This window comes from Anguilla rostrata, chromosome 1, assembly GCF_018555375.3.
Source record: "Anguilla rostrata isolate EN2019 chromosome 1, ASM1855537v3, whole genome shotgun sequence".
NCBI classification, from domain to species: Eukaryota; Metazoa; Chordata; class Actinopteri; order Anguilliformes; family Anguillidae; genus Anguilla; species Anguilla rostrata.
The window spans coordinates 64504598-64524847 of NC_057933.1; the positions used below are offsets into that span (position 1 = coordinate 64504598).

At 38.5% G+C, this 20250-nt stretch overlaps 1 protein-coding gene and 1 long non-coding RNA gene across 4 annotated transcripts in view; one reads left to right on the forward strand and one right to left on the reverse strand.

Annotated features, from left to right (window-relative positions):
• Positions 1–20250, forward strand: part of LOC135262326 (retinoic acid receptor beta-like) — a 122413-nt gene that overhangs the window by 51075 nt on the left and 51088 nt on the right. The window lies entirely within an intron of this gene.
• On the reverse strand, positions 4408–20247 carry LOC135262354 (uncharacterized). The gene is made up of 3 exons (XR_010332184.1): positions 19936–20247; positions 6234–6300; positions 4408–5970 (listed from the first exon to the last, which is right to left on the reverse strand). It is a non-coding gene; the product is annotated as an uncharacterized LOC135262354 (long non-coding RNA).

Sequence of the window (20250 nt, forward strand, 5' to 3'; positions counted from 1 at the left end):
AATTGACCCCAGTCATCTGCTCACGCGGAAGGAAGGCAGTTATTTAAAGAAGGGTTTCAGCGTCTGATTCACAGCATTTGATCTTAGACCTGAAGTAGAGGAGAGTGTGAAAAAAACGCTTTGGCTCTTTAAGCTTCTGACAAAAGACCTCTCCAAAGCACTTTTCAGTGTATTGAAATCTAATCTGCGGGCCTGGGAGCTGCTGCTCTGTGAGATAAGCGAGGAAGATGTTCTGTCTCTTGCAGGGGGACATTAATTCTGCCAAAACCAGCATGACGGCCTAACTCTGTAACACACTCGCATACACTCACCCCAAGGCATAGGTGGCCCTAATGCTGAAGGAAGAGATTTGGTTTATTTTTCATCTGTGCACTTTAACATTGTAGTCACATTGCTGTGAGGACATATGCCCATAATCACTTCAAAAGCCAAAGTGTGAAAATGGCCCTTCTCCACGGACCGTGCAATTTCTGTGGTTCCTCTTCTAATCGGTCACAGTGTAACAGACAGCAAGGGCTCCATTTTCTCTCGTGAATGGTTCACAATAAACTCTTATAATATCTTACATTGTATTTGTAAAATCTGACATTTCATTTCTCCTTTGAGTTTGTTAAATTAGTTATGATTTGTTAGAGAAAATTTGTATGACCTTAATTGACATTCTGCAATTTTAACTCAAAGCATCCTGAATAAATAAAAGCAGCTCAATGTAAAGATAGTGATGCAAAGATAGTATTTTCAGTACCACAATGGCTGAGTAAGAGTTGAACTTAATGTCAGGACTCTTGGTTTTGTCCCATTTTGAGTTAAACACAGACATGCAAATACATTTATGTTCATTGTGGCATTGTGGCAACTATTGGCAGGGGTTCAACGACCGTACAACTGGTGGTGAACTTGAAGAGGCATTCACAAACTTGAATAACCTGCTTGGTCCTCATTCATCAGAGCTGTATTTACGGGAAGAAACATGATAATTTAATTCACATATTTAGTTGAAACAACACAGTATTTGTCATTGTCTGCTTGGTTTTCAGCTATAATATATCTGCACTAAGGGATAGTACATCAATTTCTGGGCACCTTTTGGTTCACCCATCTTTCTGGCAAACACATTTGAATTTAAACGTTTTCTAGTGTGGAATAGAGGCATTTCTCTCTCTTCTGTTCGTTTGATAAATATAACCACAGAAATATACCGATATGAATGTTTTTCTTCTGCATTCACCTAATTAATAACTGCATTCTTACTCATTTGCATGGCTGGCATTCATTTAGAGAAGCTCCGTTTTTATTTTATTTACTCAGTTGTTTTATTCACAACATCCCCATGCAGCTTATTACTACAGAAGATACATTAAGTAGCCAGCGAGAGCAAGCTTTCCAATTACTGTAGTACTACACTGAAAAATGTATAACTCAGTACTGCAGAGGATATTCAGAATTCATGTTCGCCATTAAAACACTCATTCATTTTTTTGTGTGTGTTTGAGTGTGCCTTACTTAACAGCTGTAAAGACCAGAAGTAATGTGGTGCATACTTGGCAGTTGATTTCTGCCAATTTGACATTCCCACATTTCCCTGCTCTCCTTTGTTTGTTTCCACAATCTCATCTTTCACCTCTGCATGTGAGCGTTCATGTTAGAGATGAGTGGCCGGTTAGGCACAGGGTCAAGTCGTGCTAGGCTTATTTTGAGCCGTGGTGAAGGGATGGTTACAGCTCTTTCTGCAGTGACAGACCCAAATGTTTTTGGTTTTTTTCTGCACTGCAGGCTCATGAGAAACAGACCTCTCTAATTGAGGATGTTTGCTTTGGGGAAAGCCAGCAGGCTGTTGAGCCATTTTGTTGAGAGGCTGAACAAAAGATGTTTATGCAGCATGAGGATTTCTGTTATGGAGAGACGAGGGTGTTTATTTACGCAGATATGGAGGCAGGCTCCTCAGAGCGGCACAGACACAGCGGATGCACAGGGATTGTACCCCATCTCAGCATTATGAGAGTCTGCCACGAGACACCAAAATCAATTAGCGCCGTACACAAGCACATTATCCCTGTGAATGACATTTCTTCCTCCCTAACAAACTGCCGGGCCTGTCTGTTTTTCATGTCTCCGCACGATTATGACAAGCTGATGGTTATTGTTATTGATGAGTGCATGACTAATATGATGTTACATTTGTGTGTGCGTGTGTGTGAGTGGGTGTGTGTAAGTGGGTGTGTGATATGAATTTTTTATAAGACTGAAGAGTTTAACCAATAAATAATTAACCAACGCAATAGAACCTACTGGTTTTGCACACACATGCACAGGCATTTGCAATCCCCCTCCTCACACACACCCACACAAATGAACACACTCATGGTACACTCTCGTAGATTTCAAATTTCATATAAAGTCATATATGGGTATTTTTTTATATGTGACTGCCTTTGAATTTAAATAAATTATGTATGGGCAAAAGATGAAATAGTGCCCAACTGTTTCAAATGTCTGGGTTCGCTCCTCTGCTGTACAGTGAATTGTTATTTTCTGGAGCAGAGGAAAACAGCATAAATCTATTTCAGGAAATGCAGAAGAAGAGCTGGGATGGGGGGAGCGGGAAGAAAGGAAAAGAGAGAAAGGGGAGGGAACAGAGAGGATGATGAGAGGTAGTGCTGCAGCAGGGGAAAGAGTGCGGGAGAGAGAGGTGTGAGGCAGAGTGTGAGGGGTAAGGTATGGAGAGTGATGGAGAGAAAGACAGGCAGAGAGAGTCTATATCAAAGCAATAGGGCAGGGAAGAGGAAGGAAGGTGCAATGGTGGTGTGAAAAGAGGGAGAGAAGGTGACTTGGTGCTGGAGAGAAGAGGGGAAGAAGGGAGGGTAACCCTTCCCAACGTCTGGGTGTCGGGGAGAGCCACTGGCCCACAGGAAGGCCCTGCATTCCTGTCCTCTGGGTGACCTCTCTTCTGAGGAGTGCAGGAGTTATTGGGTAATCAGCCTCTGTCAGCACCTTGGTTATGCGGCATGGGCTGAATCCAATAATGTGAATGGAGCTTGTAATAGCACTGGTGAAAAGTAAGTTTACTGTGAAAAGAACCCCTGGAGTTTTTTTTGTAAATCCTTTCTTTTGCCTTTTTTTTTAGTTCATTTTCAGTTTACGTGCATCACATTATTGATGCAGTTACTTTATAGCATGTGAGAATTTCTCTCCCCCCCCCCCCCCCACTATTTCCCTCCCCTATTTTGTCTTTCTTTTTTGCATTTGTCTGTTCTGTTAGACTTGAGTGCACACAGCATATTTGAATGATTTTTTTATTTCAAGAATGAGAAACCGAGGGAGAAAATAGTAAAGGACAAGCGTGGCTGAAATTTATTGATTTTTTTTGGCACCGGCTCACTTAGATTAAGAAATGCCAATACTGGAATCCTTTCCTGATGCCCCAGTTCATGTTGAGTTCACTTGTCATTTTCTATAATTTTGAAAAAATCAAGAGCCTTAACAATGATGTAGTTAGCCTACTGTAGCTGCCTCAGGCCCTGTTATTGAATTAACCAGCAATGGTCTGCTATTGCAGTAAAGCAGAATTCCAACTACTCGATGGAAGCAATTTTTTCCTTGTGATGGGTACATTTTAAGGCAATGACTATGGCTGTTCATAAATGAACTAATTAGGAGTCTTCATTGACCGTCTCTTAGAGGCTTAATCGCTAATTAAATCCCTACATCCCTAAGACTAGTTTGCTTTACAAGCTGTGATGAAAACACAGTAAACATCATTTCTTTTTAAAACATTAAGTATTAACAATTACCAAATCGTGTGTGATGCGCACATGTGCTTGTGTGTATGAGGATATCGCAGCCCCTCGAGTAACACGGAAACAGATGCGGACGAGTGGACAAGCCATCGATAATATCACTGCAGAGAGAGATTAGGGGACTTTGAGTGTTAATCTCCATGAAATCGCCAGCTTCGCGAGTGAGCTGGAGATAGCGCTGCCCAGCTCTGATGAGATGGGCCTGGGCTCACCGTCTGAAGCCGCTTGAGCACCGGTAATCCCTCCCCCGGCCACGGACCCGTCCGCACCCATGAGAAGCTCCTCCAGCGTGGTCTGGGGGGAAAACTGCTTTCGACCAAATTCACAGAATTGGGCTTTGCCCAGACGACGTGAAGGCATTAAGCGCTTATAAAAAGGGAAGAGAAGGGAGCATGGGGAGCTTCAGACTGGAGTAAACGCACACTCTTTTCACCTCTCCCTGCCCCCCAAAGCTGTGTTTCATGGTCCTCAGAAGTCTGTGTGTCAACCTGATGCTTTTATGCATTATTTAAAATATCTTGGAAGCAATCATTATGAGAAGATATATAGCTGCAAGCAGAAAATACGGGGCCAAGCACTCGTAGCCACAAATGCCCAGCTGCCAGTGATATCATGTGCAAGTATTTAATTTATTTATAATGACCACATTCACTTCAAATTATAAAATGAAAAAACACAGGGCCAAGTTACATTTAATAATTTAGGAAACATTGGATAGCATTGCTTTGGAATAGTCAGATTTACTTTTCATAAAATTATGAACAGTATTTGGAAACAACTAAGTATAGGCAGTTAAGTATATGTATATAATTAAGTATATGTCTTCAACTTACTCAGTTTGTCACAACCTACTTAATAATATGCAACCACTATCCAACAATTAATTTTTTTGAGCATGGATACGGTATAGAGAAAAGCTGCGTTCAGTTTGCTATTTATAGATGCTAATTTAGATTGCAATCTATGGGCTTATAATGTTCGGTCCAAGTAATTGATGGGAGAAATTTAATCGTAGTTTGTCCTGAATTCACATGTCAGTGATATTTACTATGGTAACAAGTGTTGTTTCCACCAGTTTGTTGTACTGTGGAATCTCATGTTTACGTGGGTATACGTATTTCAATGATATAAAACGCAGACTCGCTTTGATTCTTCTGAGAAATATCACAGCCGGTTACAGACGTCCATGGCCGTTATGGGATTCCACATGGTGGGCGTTTGCGGCCGCTATGGGTTCTAGAGGGTTAAGACTTTTTAAAAAATTCTAAATGTCGTAAAATTCAAAATTCAATATTGGTCAAAATAGGAAAGTTGTTCAGTATGAGAAGGCGAATATGGAAGGCTTTTATATCAGTCGGAACAACGAGGCTAAGCTGAAGAAGAGTTTGACATTGGCTGTTTGGAGTACCCTTCTATCAATGTGGAAAGTGTCAATGTACACTTTTGCCAGAACTCCAAAAAATCTACAGAATAAAACCATTTTTGACTGTGTTCAGGGCCAAACACTTATTTGACTGCAGATAACAGTGGAAGTGAATGAAGAGGACCAGGTGCATCTCTGCTGTCAGAATCATTGACAAATCTGTTTTGTCGTATGGATTTCTGCTTTGCTTTGATCTGAAACAAAGATTGTTCTCCAGGGAACAAGGTTTCTCTGAAGCGGCTGAGCTCCAGGGTTACTACACAGTGCGCTCTTTTCATGATTTTCAGGAGGAATACTGGCCTGCATTTATAATTTTCAGCAGTCTATTGCAGCACCTTGGAAAAATCCATGTGCATTTTAGAATTAATCTGGTCAAACTGAGAGTCGGGCCATATGCCAGATGTGGGCCTGTGGGTTACAGATGTAAAAGGTTTTTGCTTTTTCTAGAGTCTAGAGTAGGCCTATTTCAGTGATTAGATTAACACCCCTGTATGAAGGGCCATACTGATACACTGAGTTGCTGTGACTGCAAGATGCTGTGCCAATCCCTTGCAGAGACTTAGGTTGCTCCAGATGTTTTCGCAGGGGGTCTTAGCTACTCCCCAGCTCTGATGAAGGTGGTGGTTTGTTTCGAGGGGCACAACGGCTTGTTCCCGTCAACTCCTGAGTAGATGGCTTCTGTGATGGCCTTCAGGACTTGAACATGCCACACTTGTCACACCAAAATGAATTGGTACTCAATTGATCTTCCTGGATAGAACAGATATGCCATATACTCCACTTCAGCATAAATTGAAATAGTAATTAAAAAAGGTTGCTTCGTGAGTGGTGCATCTAGTTCATTCCCTGTGGCAAAGTGCAGTGATGCAGCCTAGGGCCCAGACTGAATGCAGTCATAGTACCAGCTGTGGCAGGGGGTGCATCCTCGCATTTCCCTCATGGAGGGAGGTTCTCACCTTGTTTCTCAGTAGTGACTCCTTTGTTTGATTAAACAGATTGTGCCTGTGATCTACCTGTGTCAGCGGTGTCCGTCAAGCAGTCCTCTGGGGCAATATCTGCAGGGGCCTAGCTGATGAATTACTGTGTGGAAAAGAAGGGGTCACCTGACTTCATGCATTTTTGAGGACACACATCCGACCCTCACCCTCCTGAAATCACAAAGTGGTTGTTGTAATGGGGTGGGGGGTGCAGGAGGGCAAAAAAGTGTTGCATACCAGGTAAAATAGAAAAGGTTTATCACATTATATTTGGCTATTCTCATTTATGTTTACCGTACTTAAGTCACGGTGACATTGTGCCGTAAAAGCTATTATTTTTTAAAAAGTGCTTACACTCATTTGCTGAAGGAAAAGGCTTTTAGATTTCATTGGCTCTTCTTTTATTAGAATTCCGTTACCAAATACATTAAGTTAATGCAATAATTTGTTGGATTGCACCAAGCCCATTCTGATTGGTCTCATTTTATATAATTAGCCACTGCTTACTCACATCCAGTTGCCTTGTAATTCGTTCAACTACAGCAGTTATATGGGGCATGTAGGAGTGCGCAAATGAACTACAGGCTAACAAAAGCAAAGGGACCCAATCGTTAGTGGTTCTGAGGCAACATGGCTTCTTGATAAGACACATTGGGGAGTGTTTAAAGCAGCCCTGAGAGAAATAAAGGGTGTGTAATGGGAAGTGACTTCTGCAATGAACAGACTGAGTAAGATGATTAATGATGAGATCTTTAGCTGATAGAATTTGTTATTGTTGCTCTAGAAATTCAACTGTGAAACAAAGAGCATTCACTGACATGAGCAGGCCTGGCAAATCTGTTGATAATATCTCTTTCCTTGTCTTTATCAAAGGAATCAATTAGAGATATTGGAAAGGAAACACAATGCCAAGGATGTAGACTTCAATCTCAAAATAACAATACTAAGTCAGTATTTTTTACCCAAGTGATAGTACTGTGGTAAAGGCATTGAGTAAAACTCAGTTCATTCTCAATGAGAACAGTGAGTTAGTTTCTTGCCTGGAGCTGAAGGAAAATTGTGCAGTTCCTCATGATCAGTGAGACTTGGAGCAAGGTGTAATTACAGCGTCTATATCGACCTGCATATGCACCAGGGGAGCAGTTGTAATAAGCGCTATAGCTGCTTTGCCTCAAACGAGCAGACTTTATTGCCTGTTTGTCTGAAATGAATGTTTGAATTTTCCTTCTACTCTTGGCCACTGTTTCATATACGTCTAATAGGGGTGCAGGATAAGATGTTAGGTTTTAAACATGTTGATTAAAATCTAATCCCATCTATCAAATAATCCTGAAAACAAATTGCTTTTATTGCTTGCCTTCATATTTTTCAGCAGATATCTTTGACAAGAACAACAAGAATTAGCTTGTTCATTGCAGGGGTTTAGGGAACCTTTCTCAAGAGCACACTATCTCCCACCAACTGGGGTCACTAAAAAGTTCATAAAACTGCACTGCCAATTCTCAGTTGTAATGTTGTAGATGTTGATCAGCCATCCTCTACAATGAAATGGGGAAGGACGTCTTTAATTGCTGGGTATTATTAATAATACAATTTATTTTGATTAAAATGCACCTTCAGCATGTAAATACTTCAGGGTACTGTGTCATCCACTCCATGAGTTATTGACTGGGTGTTACAGTTAAAGAAATAATTGGGTGAGTGACACTGACTTCAGTTTAAATTGTTCCAAGCTGACACTGCCTGAGACAGAGTATGCAAATTCTCAATGTGAGGCCATGATCAGGTGTTTCTTTTAGCACTGCCTCTACAGGGGGCTTTTATGGTATGCTCTATTAAATTGAAAATAGCGGAAAGTAGCAATTTCCATGTCTTATTTCAATCTCAAAGCTGAATGGGAGATCAAAACACCAGCGTGTGTGTTTTTATTGCTCATTACTGATGGATGGAACTAAAAACTTCCATTTTCAAATAATCCCCTGACTTACCAGGGGATCGTGTTAAGTGACAAAACAAAACAAAAATGTTGCTCAAAGGTAAAGATAAGGACATTGTTGTTTTGATTGAACAGAAGGGTTGCGGTCTACCCCTCATTTCAATATGGCACACATTGTAATGCAAAAACGACCGTACAACCTGCTGTGCCACATCTGGACGGCAGTCAGCAGCAGAAAAATGTAACAACGGGGGGAAACTTACTTCAAAGGAACAGCGCCATCACAGTGGTTGACCAGGCTCATTCACAGATATTCCCCTGTTTCCAACATCACCCCACACTCTCACTCCCACTGCCTCTCAGTGCCCTCAGGGTGGCCAGACACACCCCATAAATCTCATACACCTATCAATAAAACTGTTTAGTGTGTCATCCTGTCAAAAGCCATTGAGATAACCTGAGCTTCCGAGCAACATAACCCAATGGCTATGAAGTAAAAATGAATATGCTTCGCCACTATGTCACTCTTCTATCTATGTTCTAGGTAATGTGTTTTTAGACCTTCACTTGCAGTTGTGGTAGTGTTATGTCGATGTCATGGGGTGATAGTGATTGGGCTATTTGTCTATGACTGCTTTGAACAAGACCTGTCCTTTGCTTTGTGTGTAATCGACTGATAGAGACAGTACTCAACAGATTCTTATCATCTGTTTGGGCTGCTACAGTTTGAGGTCCACTTAACCCCCCTCCCCCAATTGCCTCTGAGAAAATGCTTATAGGAAACCTTAGATACAGTGGTCCTGATGTTCTCAGTATGAGAGCAAGCATTACAGCATTCCTGATCAAAGAGCTCCAGGGCTGGACTAGAAGTAGCATAAGGAACCGAAGCCAGGAATGGAAAAGTGAGCCAGGTATTGAAATCATAAGGGAAACAGAGCCGGATCAGTTACTTAACTGCAGTTATATTAGCCTAAGCAGTAGGTAGATTGATGGAGACTGTAGGAGATTTTCTATTGAGGCCTGAATATCAAAAAGCGGGATTCCATATATGCCAGCGTAAATGCCAATACCAAGAATGCTGGGGAACATTACACAATGGCAGGTAATTATCAGTACTAAGCCAAAGCACTAGATGAAGAGTATTAGTCTAACTAGTAGTATCCAAGTGTATTGTTGTAGATCACACATAATATCAGTGCCATTTGGGTGCTGTCATTATCGCTATGCCATGTCCTTTAAGGGTCGGAAAACCAGATTATTTCAATTCATTTTAACAGGCCAAATTTTAATTTACAACAAATCACATAGATCTGAAAGCATGCTTTGCTAATCTGTAGGATGTTTGTATTACTGAATTCAGTGGAAATAAGTAAAAAGACTGAACATTAGTACAAGGCACTCTGCATCCTTTAATATTTCATTAAACCAAGCATGCAGAGCACCCTGATGAGTGACCATTTAAAAGTTAAACCCAAACAACTGCTATTCTAGAACAATTCATTGGCCTAATGTGTCTCGGTGAAATAAGCCTTCCGTTGAGAAAATTATTGCGACTTTACACAGTGAGTTGTTGAGGAGTGGGTCTTTACAGCTTTCCTGACATTGTTGATCTAACACTGATCTGACTCTCGCCCGGGCCAGTGAGGTGCACTGGCCTTTGGCTTCACAAGGTCAGGAGTTGAACCATCAGCCCTTCCTGTCAGACTGAGAATGCAGCACAGACCAAACATGCAGAGAACTCCGGGATTGGGAGCACTGGGAGGGTTGCAGAGATCAACCGGTACAACATGAAGGACAGTGTGTGGGTGTGAGTGTGTATGAGGGAAAAGGAATGAATGTTAAGAGAAACAATGAAATGTTAGCAGTGACATGTAACTGTTGGTTCTGTGCTGTGTCTGTCTTGTCAATGCTGTGAATGCTTTTCAAGGCCAAAAAAAACCGGGCCAGATTCATCAACAGATATTTCTGAAATGTACAGTCCTGAATGGAGGATTTTTCTTTATGACGCCAACTGGACATGGCACATTTGTTTGAACAATGCAGTTCAATCATTATTCTACAGAAATAAATAAAAATAATTTTTTACAATACAGGTGCTAATTATTTTTAGCTGTGAGACCAGAGGAAAATGTTGTGATACATTTTCAATCAATCTTCAGGGTGACTATTCAGTTGGCATCATTGTAAAAGTTCTTGTATTTCACGATCATGCCTTTAGAATTTAGACCTTTATAAGAAGGAATTAATACCATTAATTCTGAAAAATGTTCTGTGTCCTTGGTAAATAAATTTAAAGCAAAACTGTATAGGGGTGTTTCAATGAATTTAAAATGGTTTTTATCAACATAAATGATGACAGTGAAGAGCCAGCATGAAATGTACATAAATATGTTTTTAGTGCATGCTTACTTTTTTTCTCCAAAACAAGATCCACAGCCTTCTGTTCTGTACATGATAGATGAAGTTAAAAAATAAACATGATATATCTTTAATATAGATATATTTGATACATTTTAATTTCTTTAGTCGACCATTGTGAACTTTGCAGTCTCATACATGCTTCAGCCCTTTCAATTGGCTGTTCAATTAATTTAATTCAAGGGAGTTATTTGTGCAATTATATTTACAAAAAAAGGTGTGGAGTGGTCCTTTGAGTGTTTGAGTTGAGCTGTTTAAAAAAAATTTTTTTTTTTTTTAAAGATTAATTATAACCCACCGGTAAGCAACTTATTGGCTAATCTGTAGTCTCCTCAAATCAAAGATAACAGACTCTGAGCTCAGACATATTCTAAAGAGGCTCCTGAGAGCTATACAGACTATCACAGCTGCTGCCACTAACGATATGAAAACAAACTGATTACATTACAGTTACTGCAGCCAAACAGGAAAAAATAAGATGACATGCCCGTGCACAAGTCTGACGGAAAATCATAAACTTGCAAAGCAAGGAGACATTACAAAATGCAATGCATCTTTCCCTGCTCTTTCTAAGAACATGTTGTCAATCATTTGTACACAAGGTATAAAAATAAAAAAAATACTGAGCCATGCAATTTACTTGAATATCGACTGAGTGAATTGTATGCTGATATACTCACAATATACTGTATGATGCGTACCTTCCGATATATAGATGAAAACATCAAATGGACTTAATCTAGTCCATTGGAGTGCAAACCTTGAAATAAACATTTTTACATAATCATACAAAATCCCATCTCTCTTGATTTGTCCTTATTAGTACTGACATGATGTATATACAATATTTAAATATTAACTTGGGGGAGGGGAATCTTGGTTTTACATTAGTTTTTTTTTTGGGGGGGTTTAAGTTCCTATATTTTACAAAATGAGATAACCTGCATATGTTTATGAATGCATTAATTACATATTGCAGGCATATAATCAGCTTTTGCTGTTACCTGTGTAGTGTAGTGTTACTGTGTGGTTCCCTGTGGGTTGAGCTAGGGGGATCCCTTACTACGTCTCTGTCACCCTGCTCCATTACTTCCAAGGAACAGTGGAGGATCACTCTGGCTCCCTGTAATTCACTCCCTGAAAGCGAGAAGCTCTCTATAAATGTGTTCCTGCACCCAGCCATGGACCAGTGTTTCCAGCACGTGGGCTGCCATCCGATCCCTCATCACAGAAAACACCACAGGTGTAATTAGTGTTAACTACGGCACAGTCAATATCGACGGACAGCTACACAAATCAGATAGCCTTTTGAACCGTGCAGTAAGGAGTGATCACTTTTATTGTGTAATGATTGGCTTCCACTGTGCCTTATTGTAATACGACGCTGTGTAACATCCATGGCTGGAGATGTATGCAGGCAGTGGCTTCATTTATCATGTACCTTTTAGTAAGGAGACCCGGCCTCCAGCCTGTTCCACTCCTGTGGAATACTGCAGTAAAAAGCATTGATCACAATCTCAATTTTCCTGAGGGTGAATGGGAATCTTGGGCTCATCCTAAAGGGCCAATGGCATTTCGCATTTAAGTGGCACTGACACAGTTTGAATTCCCACACTTAGCACTGCAGGAACAAGGATTAATTAAATATGACTCCCTATGTTTTTTTAATCTTTTGTTTTATTAATATAATGCAGTTTCTTAAATATTATCAGAATTTGTTCCTGTTACTCAGTATACTGCAGAGATGCTGCAGAGGCTTGGAGCGGGTACCAAGTATCGCTGTAGGATCTGTGAATGCAATGACTACAGTGTAATAATCTCTAGTGTAAGGTAAGTATGCTGCATATAACTGCTAATAAAATTGCTCTATGGTATAATCACCTGTACCATGGCATTGATGACACTGTCATATATAATCATGTGTGGATGGATACAATAGATTAAGGACATGCTAGCAGATTTTTTCAAGCCAAATTCCTCCCACCCACCTGAAAAAATATTTTTAAAAAGATGTATGAGTCTAAAATGCGCTGAAATGACGAATGTGCTGCAATATTGTGATGGGTTCGATACTGACATGTTTGGAGGCATAAATAACCCCAAGGGTTTTTGAGTTTAAAACCCCTCATAATGAATAAAGAGACCGCAAAATTCAAATGTATTAAGGAGCTCTACTGGGCTTGACTGTATAGCCTCGGGATTTGGAGTAACAAGGGATTTGGAGTATTTTAATATTCTAAATCTTTTGTTGTTGTTTTTGTTCTAGTAATGATTATTTATGTACTTTAAATTACTTTGTACTGTGCTTTGATTAGATTAGACAACCATGAGTGAAAACGTTTGATTGAGCATTTGCAGATAGGATCTGGATATTGTGCATTATTGCTTTATACAGTACAGTGAAAAAGTATTTGCCCCCTTCCCAGTGTCCTCTATTATTACATATTTGTCACACAGAATGGTTTCAGATCTTTATACAAAATGTAATATTAGACAAAGGGAACCTGAGTAAGCACAAAACACATTTTTAGAATTATTATTTAATTTATTTAATGAAAAAGTTATTAAACAACAGACCTTAGCTGAGGCTAGAGGTCTGCAGTTATTTGGCTCTTATGTGACTTCTAGGATGAGTTGTTGCTGTGCCCTTTGAGAGATTTAGGCAGGCCGGCCACTTCTGGAAAGATTCACCACTGTTCCAAGTGTTCTCTATTTGGAGATAATGGCTCTCACTGTGGTTCACTGGAGTCCCTGAGCCTTAGTAATACTTTGTAACCCTTTCCAAACTGATATATTTCAACAACTTTTTTCCCCTCATCTCTTCTGGAATTTCTTTTGATCATGGCATAGAAACATGCATGGAGAAACTTTGTGGTGACTACTTCATTCTGATGGTAAGGTTCAATATGAGTGAGGTTTAAGATTCAACAGGGTCGACAGCAGTCATGCTTGGATGTGTTCAATCAGTTTAATGTAATTATCAATTAAATTTGGTTAATTTGTTGTTTGAGTAACTATGGGGGCAATTACTTTTTCACATGGCATTTTTCTTTAAATAAATGAAACAATTTTTAAATATGTGTTCTGTGTTTACTCGGTTTCCTTTTGTCTAATATTACATTTTGTCTAAAGATCTGAAACCATGCAGTGTAACAAATATGCAATAATAGTATCAGGAAGGGGGGAAATATTTTTTCATGGCACTGTAAATATAAACAATATACAGCTTGTGCACCATACAAATATTGCACATTACTAACAATATGGTTTAGATAGAATGAAAAGACCAAGAGATAAATCAAAAGTTTGACATTAGCGGTCACTGAGATACAAACTGTGAATTAAAATAATTATATTTTAAGCCAATTTTTCACTATTAACAAGGTTCCCAATTAGAAAAACAGAAAAAAACCACTGTGAATTAATGTGTTTATAACTGAACCATGTGATAATACATATGTTGGGTTACATTAAATTATTATTATTAAATTATCAGTAATCATATATATTCATAATTACATTAATTATTTCATGTTACTTGCACAAGAATGAACTTTGGCAATGCGATGCAACCAAGTAAAAAAAGAATAGATTGGCTGTTCAATAGATTATCTAAATTGGTTTGTAAAAATAACTGAATAGAGTTGCCTTTGAATACCCTACATATAGCACTGATATGTGATGCTAATATAACTAGCCATATGTCCAACTGTATGACATGTTCATTCTAAAACATTCTTGCATAATCAACCACCAGGTGGAGTTTGTATTGTGTCTGTTCTTTTTACATTTCCATTATGGCAGAGGCTTATGGCTGAGTGGACCCTGGAGAATAATTTCCTTCCATCTCACCAACCTTTGCATACGACGTCTTGTTACAACAGGATATGGATGCACCGAAACCCATGGCCTTGATCCTCTAATAAAAATAGAAATGTACAGTAGATGCTCATTGTTCAATCCTGCATTTGCAGTGTGCATTTTCTGCCATATAGGCATTCCATATTGGTGCTCAACTGCTAATGGAATTTTCTTTTGTGCACGGTGATTATACATTTTTGTAGATTATAAAAAGTTCTGTAATACAGCACCATTTATGTTCCTGCCAAACCAAACATAAAATGCATTTTATGACCTTCCAAATTTTAACAAAGGACTTATTGGTTTGAAGTATAGGCCTCTAACTACACAGATGATGACTGTGAAAATTTTAATGACAGTACTGTCAAGTTCAGCACCCTCCTCTGAGAAAACTGCTGTGCAGGCCATGCGAGAATGATGCAAATAACAAATAAAAAAAGGCTTGAGTCAATGTCTCACAGTCATTAGCACAAAGGAACCACATGTATCTGACCAAAAATGCAACGTGAAAACTGTGTGAGTGTCATTTAAACAGTTCACAATCACCTGTTTAGAAGCAATCTTTTAATCATATCCAAACCACAGAGAGTGCTGTCTAGTGTAACTGTGTGTGGTCTTATTTTAACACCAAGTATTTATGGAAATGTTAAGAAAAATATGTTACGAAGTGGCATTTATTTCAGTATCTCTATTTAATTATGTATTATTTCTGAAATGTTTTAATAATCTTCATCCTTGAGGCTACAAACTAAATAAGCCAATACAAAACAACCAAGCAAAACATTCAGTGAAGTGTATAGATTCAATCAATCAATATTTCTTTCAACTAAACATTTATGAGTAGAGAATCATACATCGTTCAGTTACTATTTGGGCGCACAGTATGTAGTAAAATGTATAACAGACGCGCTATTCCAGTTGTCTATACTATTCTGGTAGAAATCAAAAGCTACTTTAGAAGGGAAATCTTCTTGGCTGAACAAACATCATCCACCGTCTGTTTTTAGTACAGATTACTGAAGGTAGGAAAGTCTCTCACCTCCAAGAGGTTTTCCTTCTCTGGTGGCCTTATGAAAAGCCTGCCTTTTAAAAGATTCAAGACGTGTAGCACAACAGCAATGCAATATATTATCCCAAAAGCTACATTTATTAACTGCCTTAAGCTCTTCCTGTCACCAGGAAATTGGTTTTAAAAAATAGTGGCTTAAAAACAGCCAGCTATTTGGTGAGGACATAAGTTTTGTGAGATATAGGGAGCTGTCTGGCACATGTAGGGCTACAGCCGAATTTAATGGGATGTTTAGATAGTCATGGTGGTTTGCTACTCCCAGCACACTCCTCCATTCGCAACCCACTAACCAGAGGGCTGCCTCTAGAATGAAAAATGTCTGACCGAAGGAGGTAAGACAAACTGCAATCTAACCGGTCCCCCCCCCCCCAAGGAGAGGGAAGTTCCTTGACTATGAAGCTTCCCTGGCAAGTGAACTGGTCTCCACAAACTGCCCTGCTATTTTTTCACAAGCTCATACATATCCACACACACACACACAAGCGTGCACATGCGCACACAAATACCTTTCTTACTGCTCCAATTTTACTGCCTTTCCAGAAAAAATATTTTCAAATCAAATAAATTCTTATTTAACAATTCCTATATATTGTCTTCCAATTAAAGCTGTGTAATTTAAAACAATTTTCTGTCCTCTGTGAGTGACTAAATATACATATTTAGTTACTGTGCAGTAATTAACAGTAAACATCATACTATACTATACTTATGTTATGTTACAAAATAACATATTATATAAAATATAAACTTAACATAGTAAGCTAGTTTGGTTGCAGAGAACCAAAACACTTAAACCTTTAGTTTTACTTAAAATATTTGTTTCACTTTAAAATTACCACTACATAATTAGATAGTATTGCTTATTTAAATAGATTATGTCTTGCAGTGGTTACCCCTGCAACAACATGCAAGGATTAAAGGCGAGGCACGACAGGTTATAGGGGGAAAAATTAATCTTTCCCATCAGAATACATTTTTTGATGAAACTTATATACCACATAAAATAATACCACATAAAATTTAAATTACAAGATGCATCACATAAACCAGCTATTTCATTTATGAAGCTGTATGAGAAATTTTGTGCTGTACCTACTTTTAAAGTTCAGACACTGACTGGAGTAAGGGTAATATGTCATTTTGAGAAAATGGCTGTTAAATACACTTACATTTTGTATATGGCAGAGGTGATAAATAATAATCAAATAATGATAATCGAAAATAACTAATATGATATTATATGTATATTATTTATGATTATTTTATATATTTTAATAAACTAGAGTAGTAATAGAAGCAAAACACCAGAACATCACAAAATTGACAATTGGAAGACAAAACCCCAAATTCACCTGTGTGACCACCATCAAGCTAGCTAGTGGGCAGCAGTAACTATAGCTAACGTTATAATAGTTAACATTAGCAGACTACACTGACAGTTTAGCGCTATTCCAGTGGTTGCAAATGACTCCTAGGTTGCTGCTGAATATCTGGGTTTTGTGGTTAATCGATTATATTTAAGAATGTAATGCACTTGTTGAATTGTTACCTAAAACCAAGCAGACAGTAGAATGATGGAATTTGTGATTACACTACTGCAGTCCAACAAGCAACTGGTTCTTAACCAGCAGTCTTGATGTCAGACATGAATTGTCACCTAACATTATTGGGCACACCCAACTCAAAAACATGATGAATGTTACAAACGTAACGTAGCATTAGGGAGTCCCTTGAGTGAGATAGCTACAGTGCAGCGTTAAACTGGATCTCTGCTCAATAAGCTAACAGCCAGCTGGACAGCATAGCTTTTGTTCAGAAATTGCCGTTAGCTTGAAGGGCAGAGGGAAACCAGCCATAACTCAATGAAAATGCAAACTCTAGGTGGGAAACTGCCCTGAATTGCTGTGCACTGCAGGTGCTGAACATGTCTGACAGGTGGAATGTGCACTAAAATATTGGTACACGGTTTGAAAATACTATTTTTATACATATAGGCTATATTGTGGTTCATTAATGGTCATCTTTACTTACGGGGAATGTGACTAGAGATTATGTAAGTGTAATTATATAGAGAACTACCATATATTTAAGTGGTGCTTGTATCGCAGTTTATGAAAAATTACCTTATCTTCCAATCAAATGTAATGTAATGAAGAGAATAAAATACATTGCTAAAGGAAAAACAGGGCAAATACCAGGCAGTCCTTCAATGTGTGTGTCTATATGCAGCACCATCCTTGATGGTCCAACCGTAGTAATCGAATCACTCCGCTTTCACAGGACCAATGAACACTGTCATGCTAATGATCAGACCAAATGGCTGTCTGTAACCTCAATGGCCTGCAGAGATTTAAATGAGTCTGTGAGACACACAAACATACAGGAACATTTTAGCAGATGCAGTATATCATTTTGCTAATATCTCTTACAGTGTTGCATAATAGTAGGTGTGAATTGACGTATGATCATATGGTTGAGTGAGCCTAATGGTTATGTACATGTGGTGTTATGGTTGTGTGGTGTGATGATTGTGGCACCTTACAGTGACACCTTAAAGGGGTTTCATTGTATCTTGAAATGGTGCCATTTTCAAGATGCTTGTAACATGGAATTTAATTTCACACTGTCCAAAGCCCAAGAAACCTATAAAAATACAAGCACATTGCTGCAATAATTGATGCATGCTTGGTATATTTAATCTTATTGTAGCCATTTCCCCAAATTTCTATTTAGTTTGAAAACTTAGTTGCTACTCACATAGAGATTTAGTTGCATATAATTTATTTTAAAAGCAAGTATAAAGTCTATAAAGGCCTATCTTTAAAGTTCTGTATAAGGTAAAATACAGTAATTCCTCAAATAACTGCCCTTGACACAAGCCAGTTTAAAGTTGAAAATGCCTTTAGAAATACTGTCGTTTACACTTTTGGCAGTCATAGTGATAGCCTCGGGGGAAAAATGCTATGGTCTCCATCTTGAATTAGACTTGATAAGTAGCAGACTTCACCTACACCTGCGGTCTTGCTCTTGAATCTGACTGATTTATCAGTTACTTGGATTTGATCAAGATGTTCATTGGCTTTATGTTCATACAAGGTGCAAGTGACTGAACTTGGAATTAAGAATTTCATGTACATTATGTACGTGAATTGTGTGTGAGTCCAGTAAACTACACAAGAGTTAAGGATTCTTAAAAACCTAATCATTAAACCTACATAATCAAGAAACATGTCCCTCGTCAATCGAAAATTCTCTAAACGATCCAAGGTGTTGACACTACTGGAAAATTAGGTTATATCTAGATTTTTATATTGACCACAGCTGTGGCTTGAATGCAAAACGCTGCATTGCACTGATTTCAGCATCGTGTAATGCACCCAGGACTGTTAATAAATTTTTGAATTCCAAATTGGAATTCAATCTAATAAGAACAGCTTCCAGTATTTGTTATTATCCACTGTATAGTAAGACAGTGGTTCTCAAACCAAGTCCTGGGGTACCACTATGTATGCTTGCTTTTGTTCCAACTATAATTGAAATCACTAATTTTTAACAGGCTGGCATTTTTTTTCTTAATTAGGTGCTTTTCATGTTTAGAAGGATTATTTACCCTCTTAAGCCACATTATGTCAGAGATGGATGTATGCTGTGAAAGTCCAATGTTCTCATTGTGCTTACTGTGTAACATTGCACACAATTTCATAAAAAGAAGTAACAGATTTTTTTAACTGATCAAATTAAAACGTGAGCTGACTCAAAAGGCTCCCAATTAGGTTGCTGAACACTTTGCTGTTGCTGAAGTTTAAATTCTTTCATAATCTTCCCAGAAACTTAATACAGTGCCGGTTTGGTTTGTTATAATTTGCTTTGTCTTTGAATTTTTCATTAGGAGCTGATTGATTCACCTCCGTCTTGAATTAGATCAGTTAAGACATTTTACTTCTTTTTACGCACCAGTTTTTAATATAAAACAATGTGAATATGGGACTTTTTTCTACATGACATGCCTTCTAACACATTGTGATTTAAGGGGGTAAATAATAGGCTACCTCTAAACATGAAAAACGTAATTTTAATAAATGTATCATACGGCTTGTTAAAATTCTGGGATTAAAATCGCGGAACTAATACATGCATACACTGTGGTAGGCTACCCCATGAGCTTGAGAACCACCGCGGTAAGATATGAAAGAGATCTCGGTTCACCAGGGAGAGCGGAACGCGGTGGAGTTGATGGGCTATAAGCCCACCCCATAAAAACCCACTGTGTGGCGGCTTGAACTACTGTTTAAGACATCCCGCATATTTGTCACTCATCAGTGACCATTTGCTTTTCTCGAAATTTGGCTAGGGTAGGCTACAGAAGAACAACAATAAAATTTTCTATGAAGGCGACCACACAGACAGGACAGATTGCACTAAACCAAAACCAGTAGTTATGTTATTTCAGTTACCGTGATGATCACATTTTTCTTCATTCCGCCTTTTGAAACGAAAATCTTCCTGGATTCACATTTTAAACAGTAGGCTAAGTATAGCAAATTATCCAAACGGTTCTGCGGTAGGCTACGTGTTGCTTTAGCTTAGAAAGGAATTCCTGCAGGTGCACAAAGCGAACGATATAACGTTGAAATCGAATGGATTTTATTTGCACTGGCTGCAAGAACTTTAAATCAGTAAAATACAAAATGCGAAAATGTGCTATAAGCCTCTTGTTTAACAGAAAATTTTAATTCCCCTCATTTAAGGAAAAAGATCACAACCAGTCG